Source organism: Stegodyphus dumicola, chromosome 4 (genome assembly GCF_044657685.1).
Source record: "Stegodyphus dumicola isolate Sdum_Otavi_A_Nest chromosome 4, ASM4465768v1".
Classification (NCBI taxonomy): domain Eukaryota; kingdom Metazoa; phylum Arthropoda; class Arachnida; order Araneae; family Eresidae; genus Stegodyphus; species Stegodyphus dumicola.
In genome coordinates this window covers 49,858,602-49,872,503 of record NC_140771.1, presented here as the reverse complement: position 1 = coordinate 49,872,503, position 13,902 = coordinate 49,858,602, and positions in this window count along the sequence as shown.

Below are 13,902 nucleotides of genomic sequence, written 5' to 3'. Positions count from 1 at the left end.
ATCATGGGACATGAGAACATAAATGTATTACAATCATCATGTCATCATTGTTTTCGAAAGCCAAAAGAATTCCTCATGAAAGAACATCTTTTCTTCGTGGTTGTGGGATGGAGTAGAGATCTTGCATCTTGAACAACCCACACTGATCTGAACAGAAATATGAAATGTTTTTATAGATATAAGAAATGAACTGAAAGTGAAAGTAAAAATGAAATTGTATTGGCTGGAAATATTTCTTGGCTGTTGAATGGGAAAAATATTTCCAAAGCTGAAAAAAAACCCCTTTTTTTTCTATTAAATTGATGTCTTCACTTTGTTTACTTTGGAATGGAGAAACCCAAAGACTATGACTCATCCTTTCTAAAACATATAATTCCTAGAATGAGTCATGGTCTATTTTTAGAAACAGGGAGACAACATTCCCACACAAAAGGGGGGTAGGGTTAATTTTTATCATGTCTAGAAGACATGATGAAAATTAACAAAAAGTTTTTTTTTTTTTTTTTTTTTTACATCTCAGAATTTTTTTCTGAGCTCTGAAAATTTTTTTCCAGTCGGCAACCAAGTGAAAACTTTCCAATCGGCTTTTACTTTCTCTTTCCACTCTTTTCTATAAAAGTATTCCACGTTTTCTATTCAGAAACGTGCGGGCTATCCAAGGTGCAGCATGCTTTTTCTCTTTCTCTATCTCATCTGGTCCTAGGACCACTGTTCTAGAAAGAGCTTCTGTGAACACAAGTTTCTTTCCACTTTTTAATGTCTCACAGAATAGAAATCATTAATACGTTTAGGGGAAAATGTTTCCTGTTTGAAAAGCTAGGGTTTTCGTTTGGATTTCATCAGCAACCGTTTATCAGGTTCTAGCGAAATTGGATGATCCATCCATGGATCTGAATTTCCCATCTGTAATTTGGATGGATCGAGATTTCAACATAGTTTAAGAAAAATCCTTCAATCCTATTTGAAAGAAGATGTCATGATATTGAAAGACATTTTTCCATGACGGACATTGAAAGACATTTTCCTATGACTGACATTGAAAGACATTTCCGTGACGAAATCTCTCTATCCCACAGCTTCTTCTAAAGTGAACTTAAAGAGATTTTTCATACCGGGTTTTCAATTTTCACCTCAAACCATACCGTTGAAGACGTGTGAGACACAAACCATGACATAAATTACAGTTTCTATGACAGCTAACACGCTTGAGATTTAAAAATGTATAAAAGAAGTTATTTTTAATCCATTTCAGCGATTGAGTGGGCTGGAAAAAAAAGGCCCTTTCCATGACAGCTAACACGCTTGAGCTTTAAAAATGTATGAAAGAATTTGTTTTTAATCCATTTCAGCGATTGAGTGGGCCGGGAAACATTTTCTTAGACCTCAGGGATAAAAAGGTTCTTTCCATGACAGCTAACACTCTTGAGCTTTAAAAATGTATGAAAGAATTTTTTTTAATCCATTTCAGCGATTGAGTGGGCTGGGAAACATTTTCTTAGAGCTCAGGGGAAAAAAAGGCTCTTTCCATGAGAACTAACACTCTTGAGGTTTAAAAATGTATGAAAGAATTTCTTTTTAATTCATTTCAGCTATTGAGTGGGCTGGGGAAAAAAAAGGCCCTTTTCATGAGAGCTAACATGCTTGAGCTTTAAAAATATAGGAACGAATTTATTTTTAATCCATTTCAGCGATTGAGTGGGCTGGGAAACATTTTCTTAGACCTCAGGGATAAAAAGGTTCTTTCCATGACAGCTAACACGCTTGAGCTTTAAAAATGTATGAAAGAATTTTTTTTAATCCATTTCAGCGATTAAGTGGGCTGGGAAACATTTTCTTAGAGCTCAGGAAATGTGTGTCTAGGTTGAATGCACAACACACACGGATGGGAAGTCGAAACTTGAGTGGCTTAAAAAATAAATATACGAAATTTGGTTCATCGAGCTGACTAGGAAAAATTCTCAGAGTTCTGGAAATAATTCTGAGTTCAATCATGGGACATGAGAACACAAATGTATTACAATCATCATGTCATCATTGTTTTCGAAAGCCAAAAGAATTCCTCATAAAAGAACATCTTTTCTTCGTGGTTGTGGGATGGAGTAGAGATGTTGCATCTTGAACAACCCACACTGATCTGAACAGAAACATGAAATGTTTTTATAGATATAAGAAATGAATTGAAAGTGAAAGTAAAAATGAAATTGTATTGGCTGGAAATATTTCTTGGCTGTTGAATGGGAAAAATATTTCCAAAGCTGAAAAAAAAAAAATTCTTCCTTTTTTCTATTAAATTGATGTCTTCACTTTGTTTACTTTGGAATAGAGAAACTCAAAGACCATAACTCATCCTTTCTTAAACATATAATTCCTAGAATGAGTCATGGTCTATTTTTAGAAACAGTGAGACAACATTCCCACACAAAAGGGGGTAGGGTTAATTTTTATCATGTCTAGAAGACATGATGAAAATTAACAAAAAGTTTTTTTTTTTTTTTTTTTTATATCTCAGAATTTTTTTCTGAGCTCTGAAAATTTTTTCCCAGTCGGCAACCAAGTGAAAACTTTCCAATCGGCTTTTACTTTCACTTTCCACTCTTTTCTATAAAAGTATTCCACGTTTTCTGTTCAGAACCGTGTGGGCTCTCCATGGTGCAACATGCTTGTTCTCTCTCTACCTCATCTGCAGCTCTATGACAGCTAACACGCTTGAGCTTTAAATATGTATGAAAGAAGTTATTTTTAATCCATTTCAACGATTGAGTGGGCTGGGGAATAAAAAGGCCCTTTCCATGACAGCTAACACGCTTGAGATTTAAAAATGTATGAAAGAATTTATTTTTAATCCATTTCAGCGATTGAGTCTGCTGGGAAACATTTTCTTAGAGCTCAGGGGAAAAAAAGGCTCTTTCCATGACAGCTAACACGCTTAAGCTTTAAAAATGTATGAAAGAATTTATTTTTAATCCATTTCCGCGATTGAGTCTGCTGGGAAACATTTTCTTAGACCTCAGAGGAAAAAAAGGCTCTTTCCATGACAGCTAACACTCTTGAGGTTTAAAAATGTATGAAAGAATTTATTTTTAATCCATTTCAGCGATTGAGTCTGCTGGGAAACATTTTCTTAGAGCTCAGGGAAAAAAAAGGCTCTTTCCATGACAGCTAACACGCTTGAGCTTTAAAAATCTATGAAAGAATTTATTTTTAATCCATTTCAGCGATTGAGTCTGCTGGGAAACATTTTCTTAGAGCTCAGGGGAAAAAAAGGCTCTTTCCATGACAGCTAACACTCTTGAGATTTAAAAATGTATGAAAGAATTTATTTTTAATCCATTTCAACGATTGAGGGGGCTGGGAATCATTTTCTTAGAGCTCAGGGAAAAACAAGGCTCTTTCCATGACACCTAACACTCTTGAGGTTTAAAAATGTATGAAACAATTTATTTTAAATCCCTTTCAGCGATTGAGTGGGCTCGGAAAATTTTCTTAGAGCTCAGGGAATGTGTGTCCAGGTTGAATGCACAGCACACACGGATGGGTAGTCGAAACTCGAGTAGCTTAAATAAATATACGAAATTTGGGTCATCGAGCTGACTAGGAAAAATTCTCAGAGTTCTGGAAATAATTCTGAGTTCAAGCATGGGACATGAGAACAGAAATGCATTGCTATCATCATGTCATCATTGTTTTCGAAAGCCAAAAGAATTCCTCATGAAAGAACATCTTTTTTTCCTGGTTGTGGGATGGAGTAGAGTTGCTGCATCTTGAACAACCCACACTGATCTGAACAGAAATATGAAATGTTTTTATAGATATAAGAAATGAACTGAAAGTGAAAGTAAAAATGAAATTGTATTGGCTGGAAATATTTCTTGGCTGTTGAATGCGAAAAATATTTCCAAAGCTGAAAAAAAAAAAAAGAAACACTTTCTTTTTTTTTCTATTAAATTGATGTCTTCACTTTGTTTACTTTGGAATGGAGAAAACCAAAGACTATGACTCATCCTTTCTAAAACATATAATTCCTAGAATGAGTCATGGTCTATTTTTAGAAACAGGGAGACAACATTCCCACACAAAAGGGGGGTAGGGTTAATTTTTATCATGTCTAGAAGACATGATAAAAATTAACAAAAAGTTTTTTTTTTTTTTTTTTTTTTTTTTTTTTACATCTCAAATTTTTTTTTCTGAGCTTTGAAAAATTTTTCCCAGTCGGCAACCAAGTGAAAATTCTACAGCCAAGACGATTTGGCTTTTACTTTCACTTTCATCGCTTTTCTATAAAAGTATTCCACGTTTTCTATTCAGAACCGTGCGGGCTATCCAAGGTGCAGCATGCTTTTTCTCTTTCTCTATCTCATCTGGACCTAGGACCACTCTTCTAGAAAGAGCTTCTGTGAACACAAGTTTCTTTCCACTTTTTAATGTCTCACAGAATAGAAATCATTATTAATACGTTTAGGGGAAAATGTTTCCTGTTTGAAAAGCTAGGGTTTTCGTTTGGATTTCATCAGCAACCGTTTATCAGGTTCTAGCGAAATTGGATGATCCATCCATGGATCAGAATTTCCCATCTGTATTTTGGATGGATCAAGATTTCAACATAGTTTAAGAAAAATCCTTCAATCCTATTTGAAAGGAGATGTCATGATATTGAAAGACATTTTTCCATGACGGACATTGAAAGACATTTTCCCATGACTGACATTGAAAGACATTGAAAGACATTTTTCCGTGACGAAATCTCTCTATCCCACAGCTTCTTCTAAAGTGAACTTAAAGAGATTTTTCATACCGGGTTTTCAATTTTCACCTCAAACCATACCGTTGACGACGTGTGAGACACAAACCATGACATAAATTTCAGTTTCTATGACAGCTAACACGCTTGAGCTTTAAAAATGTATAAAAGAAGTTATTTTTAATCCATTTCAGCGATTGAGTGGGCTGGAAAATAAAGGCCATTTCCATGACAGCTAACACGCTTGAGCTTTAAAAATGTATGAAAGAATTTGTTTTTAATCCATTTCAGCGATTGAGTGGGCTGGGAAACATTTTCTCAGACCTCAGGGATAAAAAGGTTCTTTCCATGACAGCTAACACGCTTGAGCTTTAAAAATGTGTGAAAGAATTTTTTTTAATCCATTTCAGCGATTGAGTGGGCTGGGAAACATTTTCTTAGAGCTCAGGGGAAAAAAAGGCTCTTTCCATGAGAACTAACACTCTTGAGGTTTAAAAATGTATGAAAGAGTTTCTTTTTAATTCATTTCAGCTATTGAGTGGGCTGGGGAAAAAAAAGGCCCTTTTCATGAGAGCTAACATGCTTGAGCTTTAAAAATATAGGAACGAATTTATTTTTAATCCATTTCAGCGATTGAGTGGGCTGGGAAACATTTTCTTAGACCTCAGGGATAAAAAGGTTCTTTCCATGACAGCTAACACGCTTGAGCTTTAAAAATGTATGAAAGAATTTTTTTTAATCCAATTCAGCGATTGAGTGGGCTGGGAAACATTTTCTTAGAGCTCAGGGAATGTGTGTCTAGGTTGAATGCACAACACACACGGATGGGAAGTCGAAACTTGAGTGGCTTAAAAAATAAATATACGAAATTTGGTTCATCGAGCTGACTAGGAAAAATTCTCAGAGTTCTGGAAATAATTCTGAGTTCAATCATGGGACATGAGAACATAAATGTATTACAATCATCATGTCATCATTGTTTTCGAAAGCCAAAAGAATTCCTCATGAAAGAACATCTTTTCTTCGTGGTTGTGGGATGGAGTAGAGATCTTGCATCTTGAACAACCCACACTGATCTGAACAGAAATATGAAATGTTTTTATAGATATAAGAAATGAACTGAAAGTGAAAGTAAAAATGAAATTGTATTGGCTGGAAATATTTCTTGGCTGTTGAATGCGAAAAATATTTCCAAAGCTGAAAAAAAAAAAAAAGAAACACTTTCTTTTTTTTTCTATTAAATTGATGTCTTCACTTTGTTTACTTTGGAATGGAGAAAACCAAAGACTATGACTCATCCTTTCTAAAACATATAATTCCTAGAATGAGTCATGGTCTATTTTTAGAAACAGGGAGACAACATTCCCACACAAAAGGGGGGTAGGGTTAATTTTTATCATGTCTAGAAGACATGATAAAAATTAACAAAAAGTTTTTTTTTTTTTTTTTTTTTTTTTTTACATCTCAAATTTTTTTTTCTGAGCTTTGAAAAATTTTTCCCAGTCGGCAACCAAGTGAAAATTCTACAGCCAGGACGATTTGGCTTTTACTTTCACTTTCATCGCTTTTCTATAAAAGTATTCCACGTTTTCTATTCAGAACCGTGCGGGCTATCCAAGGTGCAGCATGCTTTTTCTCTTTCTCTATCTCATCTGGACCTAGGACCACTCTTCTAGAAAGAGCTTCTGTGAACACAAGTTTCTTTCCACTTTTTAATGTCTCACAGAATAGAAATCATTATTAATACGTTTAGGGGAAAATGTTTCCTGTTTGAAAAGCTAGGGTTTTCGTTTGGATTTCATCAGCAACCGTTTATCAGGTTCTAGCGAAATTGGATGATCCATCCATGGATCAGAATTTCCCATCTGTATTTTGGATGGATCAAGATTTCAACATAGTTTAAGAAAAATCCTTCAATCCTATTTGAAAGGAGATGTCATGATATTGAAAGACATTTTTCCATGACGGACATTGAAAGACATTTTCCCATGACTGACATTGAAAGACATTGAAAGACATTTTTCCGTGACGAAATCTCTCTATCCCACAGCTTCTTCTAAAGTGAACTTAAAGAGATTTTTCATACCGGGTTTTCAATTTTCACCTCAAACCATACCGTTGACGACGTGTGAGACACAAACCATGACATAAATTTCAGTTTCTATGACAGCTAACACGCTTGAGCTTTAAAAATGTATAAAAGAAGTTATTTTTAATCCATTTCAGCGATTGAGTGGGCTGGAAAATAAAGGCCCTTTCCATGACAGCTAACACGCTTGAGCTTTAAAAATGTATGAAAGAATTTGTTTTTAATCCATTTCAGCGATTGAGTGGGCTGGGAAACATTTTCTCAGACCTCAGGGATAAAAAGGTTCTTTCCATGACAGCTAACACGCTTGAGCTTTAAAAATGTGTGAAAGAATTTTTTTTAATCCATTTCAGCGATTGAGTGGGCTGGGAAACATTTTCTTAGAGCTCAGGGGAAAAAAAGGCTCTTTCCATGAGAACTAACACTCTTGAGGTTTAAAAATGTATGAAAGAGTTTCTTTTTAATTCATTTCAGCTATTGAGTGGGCTGGGGAAAAAAAAGGCCCTTTTCATGAGAGCTAACATGCTTGAGCTTTAAAAATATAGGAACGAATTTATTTTTAATCCATTTCAGCGATTGAGTGGGCTGGGAAACATTTTCTTAGACCTCAGGGATAAAAAGGTTCTTTCCATGACAGCTAACACGCTTGAGCTTTAAAAATGTATGAAAGAATTTTTTTTAATCCAATTCAGCGATTGAGTGGGCTGGGAAACATTTTCTTAGAGCTCAGGGAATGTGTGTCTAGGTTGAATGCACAACACACACGGATGGGAAGTCGAAACTTGAGTGGCTTAAAAAATAAATATACGAAATTTGGTTCATCGAGCTGACTAGGAAAAATTCTCAGAGTTCTGGAAATAATTCTGAGTTCAATCATGGGACATGAGAACATAAATGTATTACAATCATCATGTCATCATTGTTTTCGAAAGCCAAAAGAATTCCTCATGAAAGAACATCTTTTCTTCGTGGTTGTGGGATGGAGTAGAGATCTTGCATCTTGAACAACCCACACTGATCTGAACAGAAATATGAAATGTTTTTATAGATATAAGAAATGAACTGAAAGTGAAAGTAAAAATGAAATTGTATTGGCTGGAAATATTTCTTGGCTGTTGAATGCGAAAAATATTTCCAAAACTGAAAAAAAAAAAAGAAACCCTTTCTTTTTTTTTCTATTAAATTGATGTCTTCACTTTGTTTACTTTGGAATGGAGAAAACCAAAGACTATGACTCATCCTTTCTAAAACATATAATTCCTAGAATGAGTCATGGTCTATTTTTAGAAACAGGGAGACAACATTCCCACACAAAAGGGGGTAGGGTTAATTTTTATCATGTCTAGAAGACATGATGAAAATTAACAAAAAGTTGTTTTTTTTTTTTTTTTTTTTTTTTTTTTTTTTTTTTTTTTTTTACATCTCAGAATTTTTTTCTGAGCTCTGAAAATTTTTTTCCAGTCGGCAACCAAGTGAAAACTTTCCAATCGGCTTTTACTTTCACTTTCCACTCTTTTCTATAAAAGTATTCCACGTTTTCTGTTCAGAACCGTGTGGGCTCTCCATGGTGCAACATGCTTGTTCTCTCTCTACCTCATCTGCAGCTCTATGACAGCTAACACGCTTGAGCTTTAAAAATGTATGAAAGAAGTTATTTTTAATCCATTTCTTCGAAAGAGTGTGCTGGGAAACATTTTGTTAGAGCTCATGGGAAAAAAAGGCTCTTTCCATGACAGCTAACACGCTTAAGCTTTAAAAATGTATGAAAGAATTTATTTTTAATCCATTTCCGCGATTGAGTCTGCTGGGAAACATTTTCTTAGAGCTCAGAGGAAAAAAAGGCTCTTTCCATGACAGCTAACACTCTTGAGGTTTAAAAATGTATAAAAGAATTTATTTTTAATCCATTTCAGCGATTGAGTCTGCTGGGAAAAATTTTCTTAGAGCTCAGGGAAAAAAAAGGCTCTTTCCATGACAGCTAACACGCTTGAGCTTTAAAAATGTATGAAAGAATTTATTTTTAATCCATTTCAGCGATTGAGTCTGCTGGGAAACATTTTCTTAGAGCTCAGGGAAAAAAGGCTCTTTCCATGACAGCTAACACTCTTGAGATTTAAAAATGTATGAAAGAATTTATTTTTAATCCATTTCAGCGATTGAGTCTGCTGGGAAACATTTTCTTAGAGCTCAGGGAAAAAAAGGCTCTTTCCATGACACCTAACACGCTTGAGCTTTAAAAATGTATGAAAGAATTTATTTTTAATCCATTTCAGCGATTGAGACTGCTAAGAAACATTTTCTTAGAGCTCAGGGAATGTGTCTCTAGGTTGAATGCACAGCACACACGGATGGGAAGTCGAAACTCGAGTGGCTTAAAAAATAAATATACGAAAGTTGGGTCATCCAGGTGATTAAAAAAAATTCTCACAGTTCTGGAAATAATTCTGAGTTCAAGTATGGGACATGAGAACAGAAATGTATTACAATCATCATGTCATCATTGTTTACGAAAGCCAAAAGAACATCTCATGAAAGAACATCTTTTTTTCCTGGTTGTGGGATGGAGTAGAGTTACTGCATCTTGAACAACCCACACTGATCTGAACAGAAAAATGAAATGTTCTTATAGATATAAGAAATGAATTGAAAGTGAAAGTAAAAATGAAATTGTATTGGCTGGAAATATTTTTTGGCTGTTGAATTGGAAAAATATTTCCAGAGCTAAAAAAAAAAAACTCTTCCTTTTTTTCTATTAATTTGATGTCTTCACTTTGTTTACTTTGGAATGGAGAAACCCAAAGACTTTTTAAAACATATCCTTTTTAAAAACTTATCTTATCTTATAAACTTTAAACTCATCCTTTTTAAAACATATAATTCCTAGAATGAGTCATGGTCTATTTTTAGAAACAGTGAGACAACATTCCCACACAAAAGGGGGTAGGGTTAATTTTTATCATGTCTAGAAGACATGATAAAAATTAACAAAAAGTTTTTTTTTTTAACATCTCAGATTTTTTTTTCTGAGCTCTGAAAATTTTTTCCCAGTCGGCAACCAACTGAAAAATTTCCAATCGGCTTTTACTTTCACTTTCAACTCTTTTCTATAAAAGCATTCCACGTTTTCTGTTCAGAACCGTGGGGGCTCTCCATGGTGCAACATGCTTTTTCTCTCTCTACCTCATCTGCATCTACGGTGTTTTTCCTTCTTCAAGAAGTGGAATTCTTTGGGAATACCTTACAATTTCACGAGCTAGCTGTTTCTTATATTTCGAGGAGATTTCAATGGAATTGTTTATAGATGTCACCTATTGCAGATGGGGAAAAAGTCTATACTGGATCGCTGGAGACATCTCATCCAGATAGGTCACGCTATATTTTTTCCCACACCTAAATAAACTGGACATGAGCCATCCTTTTGTTTTCTCATTTAACAAAGATAGACACTGCAGACCGTTTTGGGTTTTCACTCTTCGCGAACCGAGATGAGCCGCAGCCACACTTTGCGTTTTCTATGAGCGCAATAATGGATTACGTGAGCAGCCATTTTGTTTCCCATCTCACCCAGATAGGTCATGTTGTATTTTGTTTCATGCACCTAGCCAATTTTGGACATGAGCCATCCTTTTGTTTTTTTTTGTCTATCGAACCAAGATAGACTCTGGAGACAATTTTGTTTCTCAACGGAAAAGTAAATTTTCTGAATGGGTACCGGTGTTCGAATACTTTTGTGACCGACTGTCTGATTATACTGTTACAACCACGAAATCTCGAAATGGATGGGTTTTACAGTTGACTACGGTAAGACGCAGGGAGACCTGTCATCCCTAGCTCCTCCTAGGAATTCTGAAGATACTATTACAACCCCAAAATCTCAAAAATGATAGGATTTACAATTGACATCGAGTCCCGAAACCAATGGTGGAGTGATTGAAAAAGAAATCATTACATCACGAAAAAAAAATTTTTTTATTAGTTTCTAGAGATTCACATATATATAAAAACGCCCATACTCTTCCATTAATGAACATTCAAGAGATCTTTCCAAGACGAAATTTTAGAAGGGGACCACAAAGAGTACTCTTGAGAATTCTCTTTCACATCTAGGTGGGATAGAGGTTGAGACCAATTTTCTTGGGTTCGTAAAGCGTCCCAATTTAAACATTTCGTAGAAAGTTCCTCCTCCTCCTCCTCGTCATCACATGGATTCTCCTGGGGAGTCTCGACCTCATACACCTCTTCCTCCTCCTCCACCGCCTGCTCCTCTTCTTATTATTCATCTAAAAATAGACCATGACCCATTCCTGAAACTTCCTCATGATCCTCCCCTATCCTTCGACGGTTTTACTTTCTGGGGGTTAAGAGTGTAATTTTCGGAGAACGTAACTGCCCTCCTTGAAGTCGTATCGAAAATTCTTCACCTTGTTCTCGACACGATGAATCAGATACTGCTTGCGGAAAAATTGTTGTCGTGTGCATTTCGTCTTGTATCGCCACTCGGTTTTACCCGGGACGTAAATGTCGTAAACGGGCCGCTGGCAGAGCTTGCTGAAGTTTTCGGCTTTATCGTATCCATTGACGTAGATCGCGTCCACATTTTCGGTCAGCATTTTCAGGATTGTAGGAAGATACTCGTAGGAAAGACGACCCTCGGTCCATTGCAGGCCGTGTCGGTTCCGCATGGTCTGGTTGACTGCAGCTCGATAGCGGGACGATAAGTCATCGTAATGGACAGGAGAGAGACAAATCATGGATCCTCATAAAGTTAAATCATAGGTGATGTAGCCCAGCTCTTTCAAGATGAAACATATATCTCCAGTCTCCTGATCATGGCAGAGAAATGACTCCATATCCAAAACAATGTAGGAACCTTTGAGAGGTTTGGCACTCAGGTTGTCCATATTCAACTGAAAAAAATTATCTCTCTCTCTTTCTTTGTGTGTGTGTGTCCTGAAGAAAAAAGGATAGCGTTCTCTCTGCGATCTCCTCTTTTATAGAGAGAGAGATAGGCAAGGGAGCACGTGACAGGTCGTATAAATTCTGGGAAAAGTTCCCAGTTTTTTATGTTCTCGTGCGCATCTCAATAAATAAATAAATAATAAAGGTCATCTTGGAAAGAAAAGACAACATGGAACTCGTGCTCGACTTTGAAGGTTTCTACGATTCTCAAGGATCCTTTATTGTGAAAGAATTGGCTTACGTCCGGTTGAACGGCACTTCTCGAGGGGTATTTGTTTTTAAACCCCGTTTCCATAGAAAATGCTCACCGAAAAGAAAAACGAACCGCTGTGTGGGCGAGTGGTTATTATCACGGCTTGCGTGGTACGAAGGAGAAATTCCGTACAGTTATTTTCCATGGGTTTTAACGATATTGACGGAACCCTTTTCCGTGATTTTGGGTGCGAGGAGAAACGAAACGGCGGTTTTCATTCTTTTCTTAGAAATCTATTTTTAAGAAAGGGTGGTAGAGTTAATTTTTATAATGTCTAAAGACATTATAAAAATTAATAAAAAGTTTTTTTTTAAAATATGAGCCAGAGAAAATTTTTTCCAGCTCTCAGAAATGTTCCCCAGCCGACTCGATTTTCGATTGACAAGACAGCGCCATTTCTTTAAGAACAGTCTTTCGGTTATTTATTTATTTTTTTCATTCTGAGCCATACATACCCATTGACATTCACAAGTGTTTTACTCCCCATCTCCTCCCTTTTTCCTAAATTGTGATAGAAACATTGTGGAATCTTATTTCCCCCTCCCGAAGCTAATGCATAGGTTCTCCAATCAAAAGGGTTACTATAAAGGGATTAGTTTGAATGCATTTATCTGCAAATTCTCTAGGATCCTTTTTAGAAGAATAGGGTGTCATATTGCAGAGTCGTTTTTGGAATAGAAGCCTAGTCTCATCAGAGGGTCTTCTATGAGGATCGGCCATACATTGGTTTTCAGTAGGAATGGTTTCTCTCGGATCCTCAAGAGATATAGGAGAATCATGTCTTGAGATATTAAGCGGTCCCTCTTCATCTAGGGGTCTTGACAAAGAAAGAGAAGTTCCGGTTCCTTTATCCTCGAGGGGTTTTGACAAATCGAGAGCTTAACGCTCTTCCAGGGGTTTTGACAAAGGGAGTAAAGGTCTTTCCTCATTATCGAGGGGTTTTGACAAAGGGAATGATTTTTCATCCTCGAGGGGTTTTGACAAAGGGAGGAGAGGAATCCGAACAGACTCCTTCGTCTCCTCGTTCTCATGGATGAGGATAGACTTTTTCGGAAAGACTTTTTTCTTCTGAACAGGCTCACCCGCCTCCTCATCCGCCTCCTCCTCATCATCATCATCGGTGAGAGAGATGGGGTAGCTTTACAACCATTCTATCTTTTCTTACTCGATAATTTTTTTAAAAGTCGTGGTCTCGTGCAGATGATTGTCGTCGAGAATATAATATGGATTCTTCCCAGTTCTCATGATCGAGAGAGTTTCGTGCAGAAATTTGTGCAACCAGTCGCTAAAATGAACGAGAATCCCCTTTTTCTTCTCAAGACGATTCATGATATTGTTCATTTGCGGAAGGGTTAGAAAGGTTGACGTGTAATGATATTTAGCTCGTTTCATCGACAAAATTTGTGAATCCAAAGTCGAAATTTCACGTGCCGTGAAAGCATTTTCGTCGGCCAGAAATTGGTCCCGCATCTTGTGGTAGCTCCCCACGATATGATACTCCGCACATTTTGAAAAATCGGAGGCTTTCAAGTAAATGACTCCTTTGATGAGATAAAAGAAAAGTTGAAAATTTTTATATTTGAAAGGGATATATGTGGTGAGCTGGGGATTCCTCATGATGATCGACTTCTCCCCCCAAAATACGATTGTTTGACTCTCTTTTTCTATTTATATATAGAGAGAGAGACTCCCTTCCTCTCCCTTATTCCTCTCTATATCTCTGGACGTCCTTGGAATAGAAAGGGTAATTAAAAAAATAGGAAGGTCATGGTTGGTTCATGATGACTTTCACTTCCGCATTCCAACCCACTCAAAAAAAATAGGTCAGGGAGATAAGATTTCTTGGAAAATATAGATATATAA